Source organism: Mustela nigripes, chromosome 1 (genome assembly GCF_022355385.1).
Source record: "Mustela nigripes isolate SB6536 chromosome 1, MUSNIG.SB6536, whole genome shotgun sequence".
Taxonomy (NCBI): Eukaryota; Metazoa; Chordata; class Mammalia; order Carnivora; family Mustelidae; genus Mustela; species Mustela nigripes.
The window spans coordinates 76,988,305-77,001,949 of NC_081557.1; positions in this window are offsets into that span (position 1 = coordinate 76,988,305).

Genomic DNA, 13,645 nt, shown 5'->3' on the forward strand with positions numbered 1-13,645 from the left:
TTGGACATTGGGGAGGGTATGTGCTTTGGTGAGTGCTGTGAAGTGTGTAAACCTGGTGATTCACAGACCTGTACCCCTGGGGATAAAAATATATGTTTATAAAAAAATAAAAAATTAATAAAAAATCAAACAGAAAAAAAAAGTTTTATAACTATTTTCTTGTTTCCTTCTCTTTCTGAAGAACCTCAATTTAACGTTTAATTGAACCAACCTCATCTTGTGTAACACCCTCTCAACTTCTACATGCTTCTCCCTTTCTACTCTGGCAACAACAAATGGCACAACTCAGTCACTCAAGCCAGAACCCCTCAAGTCAACTTCAGCTTTTTCCTTCTTTACCCCTTGCCTTTAATCAACCAACAGATTCTGCTGACCATATCCACTTGACATCACTCATTATTTTTGTATCTCTACTCTCACAGTATTCTTTTACACCATTGTCGTTTTGGGCAAATTTTTAATTGTAGAATTAGAAACTTAAGAATTCAGGCAAATGTTAGTTCATGCACATTATCACCTTTCAACTGAATTATTCCAGCAGTCTTCTAATGAGAAAATTTGCCTCCAATTTTGCCTATTTGTACTTTATTAATCCATGTTGAGAGGACCTAAACAAAAGCCTATTATTATTATTCTATTGTTTAAAAATTTTCAGTGGGTTCAGACTGTTCTCAAGATCAAATTACTTAGAAATTCTGGATAAAGTTTGGCTTATAGCCAGAACTCCCTTACCCTTGAAAATATCTGACACTCCTTTCCTTTGCAAGTTGTGCTCCATCATAAACATATCAAGATCTTCCTCCTGGGATGTCTTTTTGCCCACTCCATTTCTCCTTCTTCTTCACAGGGTAAATTCTGCTCTGTTCATTTCAGTCTATATGCCATGTCCACTGGAAATTTTTTTCTGCCTTCCCTCTTCTGTGTCATACACCTTTTCCATGTGTTCCCAAAGTGTCCTACACTTACATCACCATTTACTACAATATATTGGTATCAACTCTTTGCATATTGTTTTTGCATTAGATGGGAAGCTCTATTAGGTCAGAGACAGCAACTCATTCACTATTACTTTATACTCAATGCTTATTTTAGTATATTAAGTGCTCAGTTATTGGAAGGCCACAGGCAACAATACTTACTATTTTCCGTGGACTTCCCACTGGGCACCTTACTTATATATTCATGAAAGCATGAGCAGCATCGCTTTGTAATTTTCTGTTATGTGCCCATGTCCCCCACTAGGTGGTGTGTTTCACATTGAGTGGGACCACATTGTATACATCTCTGCATACCACATGGAACTTAATACAGTTTCTGGACTATAATAGGCACCTATTACATGCTGGTTCTTGTTAGGCATTAGAGGTACCATGATGATCAAATCCTTATGCTCTCAGTCTTTACAGAGTTTACATCCCTGTGGTAAATTAGCTATGTAGTCTGAAGAAACAGCATCCTCATCTGTGAAATGAGTAATCCCTAGTTGATCCAAAAAGCTTAATGCTGCTTCTAGTATCAGGATTCCAGAATTCTAACCCTCAGCCTAGTTTGCATCCTGCTCATGCTGAGACGGTTGTGGAATGAAAGGTGTTGGAATGCTTGTTCTTTCTTGATGCCTACTCTGTGTTGCAGCTTCTGCTCAATTCATATAGCTGAGACCAGTTTGTAGGTGTGAGGTAAGAGGCTGGTTCTGTTGCTCTGTTGTTAAGAGGGACATGCAGTCCCTCTTAACAGACCCTAGATCCAGGAAGCCTTAGGTGGTAAACCTTGGAATGTTCCCATGGAATGCTGACTCTTAGCATTGCCCTGTGCTACAAGCCAGAGATGAGGTGAAGTGGAAATTCTTGTTATTGTCAAAGGTCTGGTAGCAATTTCAGTAAGTTTTATAAAGAAGGTTAGACTCTTAATTCTTTTTCCTTTTCCTGCTATAGACATAGAGTTTAGAAAGACAAAACAACAAGCCCAGTCTTTCTTAATTCTGCCAAGTGGGGATGAGATGGAGAAGAAGGTCTGGGACTTTCTTGGCAGGAGATGGTCATTTGCAACTTCCCAAGATCTTGATGAACATTCCTGGAGATTAAGGGGCTTTCCTTCCTGAACAGACATCCAGTATCTGTCCCTTTTCCCTTTGCTTTTAACACTAAGAGCACCCAATAGTATAATGTAGCCACACCCTGTTTCTCCTCTTCTTTAGAAATTAACAGTGCATCCTTATAGCCTGGGAATTCCCTTTGTGTCCTTCTTTATCCTACATAGCATATCATGCCTGAGTGTCAAATGCTCAAAGTTACCTCCTTGACTCCCTGAAACAGAGCTCCTTGCGGCAGCCCTGGCTGGGAAGCCAAATCTTGCAAATCCATTTAGGGAAAGAAAAGCCTTTTAACTTAATTTCTTCCTAAGAATTATTTATGTCCCTGATCAAAAAAGTGCTCTTTTACCCTTGCAGTGTCTTCTAAATGATGTCAGATGTTACAGATGTCACCCAGCGGCAGGATTCTCAAGTTGCAGACTGCTTAATGCTTTGGAAATGATGTAAGGCTGAGAGCTGAGTGAAGTGCAGTGGTGGGGAAAGCTTATTTCCAGGGTCCAGCTTCCCAAACCCATCTGAATTAGGAAGACCTGTGAGTTATGGCAGCTTAGCAGGCTTCAGAATAGATGGCTCCCTCAATTGCTAAAGGCAGACCTAGGAAGCTCCATTTACCAAAGTGCTCTCCAGTTGCCTCTTTCCTAGCAGGCACTAAAGGTATGGAATGGTGAAGTCTTGGAAGATTTTCTCTCTTCCCTGGTCTGGGTTAGTCAGGGGTCTTTGTGCTGAAGTGTGTAATCCCTAATGATTAGGGGTCAGATTTAGTATTTCTTCCCCCACTATTTTATTACCTGATGTTCTCCAGCCTGGTCTGGCTGCTGGAAGGTGAACAACAATTGTGTCCAGAGATGAAGATATTCTCATCTACAAAATGGGGATAATAAGAGCTTTTCTTCACTGTGTCTTTAGTAAGATAAGTGTCTTAGTCCATTTGGGTTCCTACAACAGAATACCATTAACTGGGTGCTTCTAAGAAAAAAAAAAAAAATCTTATGTCTGGTGGCCAGAATCCAAGATCAGGTTGTCACCAGATTCGGTGTCTGGTGAGGGTCTCCTTCCTGGTTCTTCTCTCTGTGTCCTCACATGGCGGAAGGGGCAGAGGAGCTCTCTGTGGTCTCTTTTAATCCCACTCATGACCTAACCACTTCCCCAGGGCCCCACTTCCAAACACCAACACATCAGGAATGAGATTTCAACATGTGAATTGATGGGGGAAGGGGCCCAAATCTTCAGTCCATAATGATAAGCCCAGGCACGTTGTAAGATGTAGTTTCCTCAGATGCAAGATGTAAGGCAGTTTGCTACCTCATGATTTTCACATCATCTTGTTTATTTTCATCATAGCATTTATCATCCTCTGAAATTATCTTGCTCAAATTCTGTTTGTTGTTTATTGTCTGCCTTTCTTTCCCCAACACCAATCAAAATATAAAATCTAGAGTTAGGCAATTCTGGATTTCCAGATTCTGACTACGATAGATTAGGTTGTAGTAGACCCGTGCTCTCTCTGAGAACAACTAAAAATGTCACGTTAAAAAAAATCTATTTAAAGGCAGAAATATACTGAGGCATGCAAGACTGGAGGTCCAAAATACCCCAGAAGGAGAAACCTCAGGGATGCGACTCAACATGCTACAGCTCTTTTTCCCCTTAAGGTACTTACTGATTCTGGGCTTAAAACAAGAGGCTGAGAATTCAGATGAAGGTCTTGGGCGGAAGACCAGTGCTAAGATGCACAAAAATAAGCAGCCCTTTTGGCTTTCTTCAGGAGCTGGAGAGACAAACATTAGAAATTTGAGGGACCTGGATCAGAAGAAAGGCTACAGAATTGAGTCTAACATACTTGGCCAGTTTCGATCAAGACATTTGCCAAAATTTGAGATTTCAGGGATGGAGGCTAAGAACCTTAACAGAAAGCCTTTGAAAAACAGAACAGGGTGTTCAGGATGTACCAGTGTGAAAGGTACCTGGTACAAACTTCTGGCTCTCAACTGGGACCTTTGAAGAGCAACCAGAACTAAATTGAGCCTTACTAAAATTGCAATCCCTCCTTAAGGGGATTGTGTTGAGGTATCAGCTCCACACTCTGCCTCACAGAGGAAAGAATAAACCCTCTTAGGAAGAATATAACTTCATTTAGGGCTACTACAACTTATTATTTTTGGTGTCATGCAGCCAGTAAAATATTGTCAGGTATGCCAAAAAACAGGACCGAAAACTGAGAAAAAAAAGTAGAAAATTCCAGTATTCAAATCACTTCTAGGTCTTTCTCAGACAAGATCTTTAAAATAACTAAATAATTAAAATATTTAAAAAAAAAACAGGAAAAGAGCAACAAAAATAAAATTTCAGTAGAGGACTTGGAATTTAACTTTAAAATATCAAATGGTGTGGTAATAGTCATTCAATTCTATACAAGTGATAAAAATTTCCAGAAACATATACATGTGCACACACACACACACACACACACAATCTGAGTAATTTCTTTACTTTATTAATAGTTAATGGTATTGTTCCAACATCATTGTCTGGTTTTGATAATGTGTTTGAGTATGTAAGATATTATTATTAGGTATATAGGAACTCTGTACTATTCTTGCAATGCCTTGTGAATCTTAAACTCTTTTAGAATAAGAAGCTATGACATGAAACAACTGAACAAAATCACATGTAAATTCTAGACTAAAAAATATAATTGCTGAAATTAAGAACTCAATAGATAGTTTTAACATTAGATTTGACACAGCAGAAGAGAAGGATAGAGGTCAGTAGGAAATATCCAGACTGAAGCACTGAGGAAAAATTATTAAAATACAGAGAAGAGATTAAGGAACATATTGAACACAGTAAATCTAAGATAATGTAATTGTAGTCCCAGAAGTAGAAGAGCATTAGAATGACTTATAAAAATATTTGAATATTTGGTAATTTTTATGAGCTGATAAAAAGCAGCAAACCACAAACTCAAGAATCTCTATGAACCCCAGCAGGATAAGTACAGGCACATCTCAGAAATATTGCAAGCTCAGTTCCAGACCACTGCAATAAAGCAAATATTGTAATAAAACAAGTCAAATGAATTTTCTTTTATTTCCCAGTGCATGTAAAAGTTATGTTTACACTATACTGGAGTCTGTTTAGTGTGAATAGCATTATGTCTAAAAAACAATGTATAATCTTTAATTATACCTCAAAATATTCTATTGCTAAAAAATGTTACCTTTCTTCGCCATATCAATTGACTCTTCCTGTCATGAATGATTTCTCTGCAGCATGCGATGCTGTTTGATAACATTTTACTCATAGAACTTCTTTAAAAACTGGAATCAATCTTCTCAAACCCTTCTACTGCTTTATCAACTATGTTTACATAATATTCTAAACCCTTTATCATCATTTCAATAATCTTCATAGTATCTTCACCAGAGGTAGATTCCATCTCAAGAACCATTTTCTTTGCTCATCCATAAGAAGCAATTCCTCATCCATTAAATTTTTATAATGAGATTTCAGCAATTCAATCACATCCTCAGGCTCTACTTCTAATTTTAGTTCTTTTGCTGTTTCCACCAAATCTGCTGTTACTTTCTCCACTGAAGTCTTGAAGCCCTCAATGTCATCCATGATGGTTGGAGTTAATTTTTTCCACACTCCTCTATTAATATTGATATTTTGACATCCTCCCATGAATCATGAATGTTCTTCATAGCATCCAGAGCAGTGAATCCTTTCCAGAAGGTTTTTAGTTTACTTTGCCCAAATAAGAAGAATTATTGTCTTTGGCAAACATAAGCTTAGGAAAAGTTCTTCTTAAATAATAAGACTTGAAAGTAAAAATTAATTCTTGCTTTATGGGCTGCAGAATGGATGTTCTGTTAATAGGGATGAAAATAGCATTCATCTTATTTACATCTCCATCAGAACTCTTGGGCTGCCAAGTGCATTGCCAATGAGCAGTAATATTCAAAAAGAATACTCAAAAAAGAATATATATATGTGTGTGTGTATATATATATATATTTTTTTTTTTTTCTGAACAGTAAGTCTCTACAGTGGGCTTAAAATATTCAGTAAACCATATTGTAAAGAGACATGCTGTCATTCAGGCTTTGTAGTTCCCTTCATAGAGCACAGCAAAATAGATTTAGCAAAATTGGTAAGGCTTTTAGGATTTTGAAAATGGTAAACAACAATTGGCTTCAGCCGAAAGCCAAGAGCTGATAGAGTGTCAACGTTAGTCCTTTGACTCTTTGAAGCCAGACATTGACTCCCTAATTGTGAAAGTCCTAGATGGCATCTTCTTCCAACAGAAGACTACTTGTCTATTCTGAAAATCTGTTTTCTAGTGTAGCCCCCTGCATGAATGATCTTAGCTAGAACCTTTAGATAACTTGCTACAGCTTTCACATTAGCACCTGCTGCTCCACCTTCTACTTTTATGTTATGGAGAAGGCTTCTTTCCTTACAACTCATGAACCAACCTCTGCCATTTTCAGACTTCTTCTGCAGCTTCCTCACTTCTCTCCGCCTTAGAATTCATAGAATTGAAGAGAATTAGGACCTTGCTTTGGAGTAGATTTTGGCTTCCTGGAATGTTGTTGCTGGTTTGATCTTCTATCTAGACCACAATAACTGTCTCCACATCAGCAATAAGGGTGTTACACTTTTAAAAAAATATTTTATTTATTTATTTGAGGGAAAGACAGGGGATGAGTTGGGGGGAGGGGCTGAGAGAGAAGGAGAAGCAGATTCGCCACTGGGCAAGGAGTGTGAAGTGGAGCTTGATCCCAGGACACTGAGATCATGATCTGAGTCAATGGCAGATGCTTAACTGACTGAGCCACCCAGGCACCCCAAGGCTGTTACACTTCCTTACTGTTTGTGTGTTCACTGGAATAGCACTTTTAATTTCCTTCAGGGACTTTCCCTTTGCATTCACAACTTGACTACTCTTTGGTGTGAGAGGCCTAGCTTTCAGCCTATCACAGCTTTTGACATGCCCCCCTCACTAAGCTTTTGATTAAAAGGGAGAGACATATGACTTTTCCTTTCACTTGAACACTTGAGACCATGGTAAGGTTATTAATTGGCTTAATTTCAATATTGTCCTGTTTCAAAGAATGGAGAGCCTAGAGAAAAGGGAGAGATGGGGCAACGGTTGCTCAGTGGAACAGTCAGAACACACATTTATTGATTAAGTTTACCCTCTTATATGAGTGCAGTTCATAGAATCCCAACACAATGAAAATAGTAACCTTAAAGAGCACCAATCAGAGATCACCATAAGAAATATAACAATAATGAAAATGTTTGACATCAAAATGTAACACAGAGATACACAATAGGCAAATGCTTTGGGAAAAATGGTGCCCATAGAATTGCTAAATGCAGGGTTACCACAAACGTTCAATTTGTAAAACAATGCAGTATCTGTGAAGCACGATAAAGCAAAATACAATAAAAGGAGGTATACCTGTATAAAGAAACCTGGGCTCGGGTCGCCTGGGTGCCTCAGTTGGTTAAGCAGCTGCCTTCGGCTCAGGTCATGATCCCAGCGTCCTGGGATCGAGTCCCACATCGGGCTCCTTGCTCGGCAGGGAGCCTGCTTCTCCCTCTGACTCTGCCTGCCACTCTGTCTGCCTGTGCTTGCTCTCCCTCTCTCTCTCTCTGTCAAATAAATAAATAAAATCTTAAAAAAAAAAAAAAAAAAAGAAACCTGGGCTCATTATAGTAAAGCTACATAAAATTAAAAAAAAAAAATGAAAATCTTGAAACCAAAGGCAAGTACATTTTACCTTGAAAGAGCAGCAAAAGACTAACAGCTAACTTTTCAATGTGAAAATGTAAGTCAGAAATTAACAGAACATCTTTAATATGCCAAAATAACAAACAAACTCCAAATAACCCTATTCATCTAGAATGATGTATGTAAAAATTATTCTTCAAAGCTTAAATAAAGACAGTAATAAACAAAATCTAAAACAATTTGTTAACAGCAAAGGTGCACTAAAAAAATTTCTTCATATGAAAGAGAAATAGCCCTAGGCATAAGTAGGCAAATATAAGAAAAAGAACAACAATAAAAAGTGTTAATATGTGAGTAAACATAAATAAATCTTACTTGGACAAAGTAATAATAATGTTTTCTCTTGTGGATTTAAAAATAGATATAGGATTAAAGTGTATATCAATTAAAAATGAAATTTGGGAACAGACATACTAGATTTTAAATATACTAAGTTTCTAGAATTGAAGGGAAGTGTCAGAGCTAATAATTCCTATTAGAATATAATTAAAGATGTATATTTTAATTTCTAGGATCACTTGCAAAAATGTAAAACTAATAAGCTACTAAAGAGAGGTTGTGTAATAATTAACTGTATTAAACAAATAATCAGATATTAATTTAAAAGATAAAAGCAGGAAATAAGAATATAAAAACATAAACAGATTGGTCAAATAGAAATAAACAGTAATCTGCCAGATAGTAATTTACATCTTTTAGTAATTACTTTCAATGTCAATAGACTAAATGTTCCAAGTAAAATACTAAAATTGTCAGACTGAATATATGCTACTATGAAGAATGTGCTTCAAACATAAGAACAGAAAGTCTGAAAGTAAAAGAATATAAAAGAATGAACATACAAACAGAAGATTAAAATAATTATTGGTTTGTATTAAACACTCAATTAATAGTTAGATAAAATACACATTATTTTCAAATATTGATGGTAATGAATAATCTCAAGTATTTTATATGACTTTTTTTTTAAAGATTTTACTTATTTATTTGATGGACTGAGATCGCAAGTAGGCAGAGAGGCAGGCAGAGAGAGAGGAGGAAACAGGCTCCCTGCTGAGCAGAGAGCCCGATGTGGGCTCCATCCCAGAACCCTGGGACCATGACCTGAGCTGAAGGCAGAAGCTTTAACCCACTGAGCCACCCAGGTGCCCCTTTATATAGACTTTTAAAATGACATATTTGATTTTAAAAATAGTGTTTATCAGCTGTATCAGTGATCAGAGATGAACATCCTAATGCAGATATTTTATAAGGTTTATAGTGAAACAAAGTCTTCTTGATAGTCACAGGTTTGTACTATCTAAACATTTAGCTGTTAAAGATGGTAATTAAAAAAAAAAGATGGTAATTTATTTGTTTACTATCACTTCTGGTCCACCTGGCATCGCTGCTTGATTATTAGCTCTGAAAGGCAGAATTAGATTCATACTAGTTCCAGAGACCCTCTACAGCTCATCTAGGGCCAATGTCCATGGGTTGCAGTGAGGATGGTAGTAGACACATAGGAAGTAAAAATGAATGAGGAATCTCTGAAGGAGTGACTGTATGCTGAGGTGGCCTAGAAGAATAAATGTTTCTTGGCTTCTGCAAATATATAAAGCTCAACTAAAATTCCTCTATCTGTAGTGTCATACAAAAATTTTATAGTAATTTAAAAATAGACTTGAAAATGTAGTGATTTTCTGAATGGATTGATTTATGAAATTAATTTATAAAAAGGCAGTTAATTATGATTTTTCTTGTTATCATTAAGAATAATTCATCCACAGGTACCTGGGTGGCTCACTGTATTAAGCATCAGACTCTTGATTTCAGCTCTGGTCATTATCTCAGGGTCCTGAGATCAAGCCCCACCTGGGTCTTCATGCTTAGCAGGGTGTCCGCTTGGGATTTTCTCTCCCTCTACCTCTGCTCCTACCCCTGCTCATGCACTTCTCTTTCAAAATAAATAAATAAAATCCTAAAAAAAAAAAAAAAAAAAAGCAATTCCTTCAGTGAAATTCATCCAGTAAGTTACCTAGAGAAATTTATCTGCTAATTTATCCTTCTTCACAGGAATTTTTCCTTGTTTCTGTTCCTCATTCCCAATCCAGTTCCATCCTATTTATTCAAAATAACCATAGGAATGATGGGAGATGGTTTGGTAGAGGTCAAGAATCACTTGTTCAAAGTCTTAGGTATTAAGATTGAGATTCTAATGTTCAGACACTGAAATACCATGTCTCCCTTTCACCCATCTTACCCTAACCTCTATGTCTTCAGACCTTTTTCTCTTTTTATTTTGTTTCAGTATTAACACAAGCCAGCTACTGTTTTCTTTATTAAGAGCGCTTTGTATCTTTAGGGTAAATGCTGTGTAGACCAACAGTTGGTCATTGAGCAATTATGCATAATGTTTGCAGTGATGAATAGCAGATAATAATATGTAATCTGTGGTTGAGCCAGGGTGTATTTTACTGTACTGTTACTTCATGGATTACTTGTTTGCAACTGACCCTGACATGACCTCGTCTTTAAAATAGATCCAATAGCAAACAAAAGAACAAGGACTGCTATGTAAGCTATCCTAAAATTCACAGATTGAAAAAAAAATTTCTTAGTGGTTTTGAATATTTTGTGGTTAAAATCTGAGGAAAACTATAAAAAAGCACTCCTTAAACATTAATGGGCATATAAGACAAATTATTTATGCAATTTATAAAAATGCAGATTCTATAGATTCAGTGTTTCCAGTAAGTTTCCAGGTGATTCAGATGCTACTGGTTCTCAGGTTGCAATTTAAATAAAAAAGCTTTAGACTAGTGATTCTCAAACTTGGCTGCACATTAGAATCGAATGGAGAACGCTACAAAAAAATCCATGCCCGAATGTCTGAGCATGGGACTTGCCATCTTTTAAAAATCTTTCCATGGTGGATACAGAGTTTGGAACAGAAAATATAGATCCTCTCTCCACAAAAGTTCATATACATGATATTTTTCATGCAACTTCTGGGGCATCGAGGATCACCAGAAACCAGTATATAAAGATATAAGAACCTATGCTTCAGAAGAAAAATCCCTTAAGGAAATTACACAGGGCACACTCTTCCCCATACATTCCTGTTATGGAATGAATTGTTTCCCCCTAATCTTCATATGTTGAAGCCATGACCCTCAATGTGACTGTATGTATTTGGAGTTAGGGACTTTAAAGAGGTAACATTTTAGACGGCGTCTTAAAGTTGGGGCTCTAGTCCTACAGGACTGGTATCCTTATAAGGAGAAGAAAAGATACCAGGGATGTGCAGGCCCAGAAAAAAGGCCATGTGAGTAGTAAGAAGAGAGAAGTGCAGGCCAAGTAGAAAAGCCTCAGGAGAAATGAAACCTGTCAGCACTCTGACATTGGACTTCCAGCCTCCAGAACTATGAGAAAATAAATTTCTGTTGTTCAAACCACCCAGTCTGTGGTATTCTGTTATGGGGGCCCTAGTGGAGCAAGGCAGATTTTGCTAACTAGAAGTGGGGTCCTGGTACAACAAATTACTAAAAATGTGGAAGTGACTTTGAAACTGGCTAATAAGTAGAGTCTAGAAAACCTTTGAAGCACTTGTTAAAAAAGCTGAGATTGCCTTGAAGAGATTGTTGGTAGAAACATGGACATCAAAGATGGTTTTTGTGTGGTCGCACATGGAAATGAGGAACACATCATTGGAAATTGGAGGAAAAGTAATTTTTGCTGTAAAGTGGTGAAGACATTGGGCCAAATTGTTTTCTAGTATTTTTGTGGAAAGTAGAAACTGTAATTAATAACCTGCTATATTTAGCTGAGGAGATTTCTAAGCAAAGTATTGCAAATGGATAGAATTCCCACAGGAATTTTCTCTCCATTTTCCAGACAGATGTCCATATCTACAATTAATTAATTAAGTGTTAAATTAAGTGTTGCATAACTACTGCTAATTTAGGCATTTTGTGAGTAAACTGAATATACAAATTCAGAGATGTAAGAACTTAATGCTATTTCTAAATGGTGTGCAAATAAATAGTGACTTCCTTGACATGCTTTAGAGACTCTGTGAATGAAAGAGAAACCCAAACTTTACCTCAGTTCTGCTTGCATGTCTTACGATGTTGGCCAAAGAGCTGAATCTGTGTCTGCCTGGCCAACTATTGGATAGATAGGGACAGGAAGTTAAAGATGGGACTCAATGAAAAACATTTCCTTAAATTCCTCATTTAATTTCAGAATTTGATTGGCATAGTACAGTGTTTTCCAAACTGGGCTGAGGCTCCTTGGGTGCTACAGCAAATTCACAGGGACACCATGATTTATTTTTAAGGAAATAAAAGTAATTTTGAGGAAAACTACTGGGCATCTATCAGACATTGTAAAAACCACAAGTTCAACATAGTTCACAATGTTAATAGTGTGTCACATTTATTTTAATGATTTAATACCATACAAGTCTTGGGTTTTGGTGATTCCTATGATAAAATAAAACAAATATTGCACAAAAGTTATTGTGGAATAGGAAACACATGTTATGGCATCCAGTGTGTCTAATTTGATTTGAGGTTTGAGAAGTTGTGTAGTGCCCAGGAGGTGTATGTGTACCATGAGTAATTGTACTTATTTAGGAATTAAACAAAAGTATATTTTTTCAATGTATGGGTTTTAAAAAAAATAGTTACTAAAAATTATTAGGAAATAAAAGCTTATCAATTTGTTTGATGTAACTACTTAATAAATGGGCCATTATGGTTTTTTTTTCCCTTTGTTTTTTGTGTATGGTTTATTCTGACCAAGGGACATTGTAAAAATGATACTGAGACACCGTCAGTGCTGTGGACTGAGGAAATGCTGGAACCTCTGGTATGGTAATTTATGTGGACTTCTTAGAAAGATCACTCTGGGAGAAGCCAACCACCATGTAAGAAGCCTAGCTACCCTGAGACTGCTGTGATCTGAGGAGGTGCAGGATAGCCATGTGGAAAATCTGCAGGAAGGGACAGAAACGCCCAAGAAACCAGCCCTCCTAGTTGTTTACACTGAGTACAAGAGTGAAGAAACTCTCAGATAGCTCGGGTTTCAGCTGCTATCTGATCACAGTCATCTGACAGCCAGGTGACAACTATCAAGATGAATCTATCAACTCTCAGAACCATGAGAGTTAATGATATATTATTATTTTAAGTCACTAAAGTTTGGAAATTTTTTTTTTCTTTTTCTTTCTTTCTTTCTTTTTTTTTTTTTTTTTTGCATTGGCTTTAAGTTTTAGAGCAGTTTGAGGTTCACAGCAAAATTGAGAGGAAGGTAGAATGATTTCCTATATGTCCCCTACTTCCAAACAATCACAGCCTGCCCCATTATCAATATCCACCACTAGAGTGGTCCCTTTGTTACAACTGATGAAACTAAGCTGACACACCATAATCAGCCAAAGTCCATAACTTGCAATATGTTTACTCTTGGTATTGTACACTATATAGGTTTGGACAAATTTATAATGGATAAATGTTTGGATAAATGTATAATAGCATCATTTGTCTTTATGGTATCATTTTCACTGTCCTAAAAAAATCCTTTTTGCTCTGCCTATTCATCTCTTCTCCTCCCTAAACCACTGGCAACCACTTATCTTTTTTACTGTCCACCTAGTTTTCCCTTTTCTAGAATGTCATATAGTTGGAATCACACAGTATTTACCTTTTTCAGATTGGTTTCTTTCTTCATGTCTCTTTATGGTTTGATAGCTTATTTATGTTTTA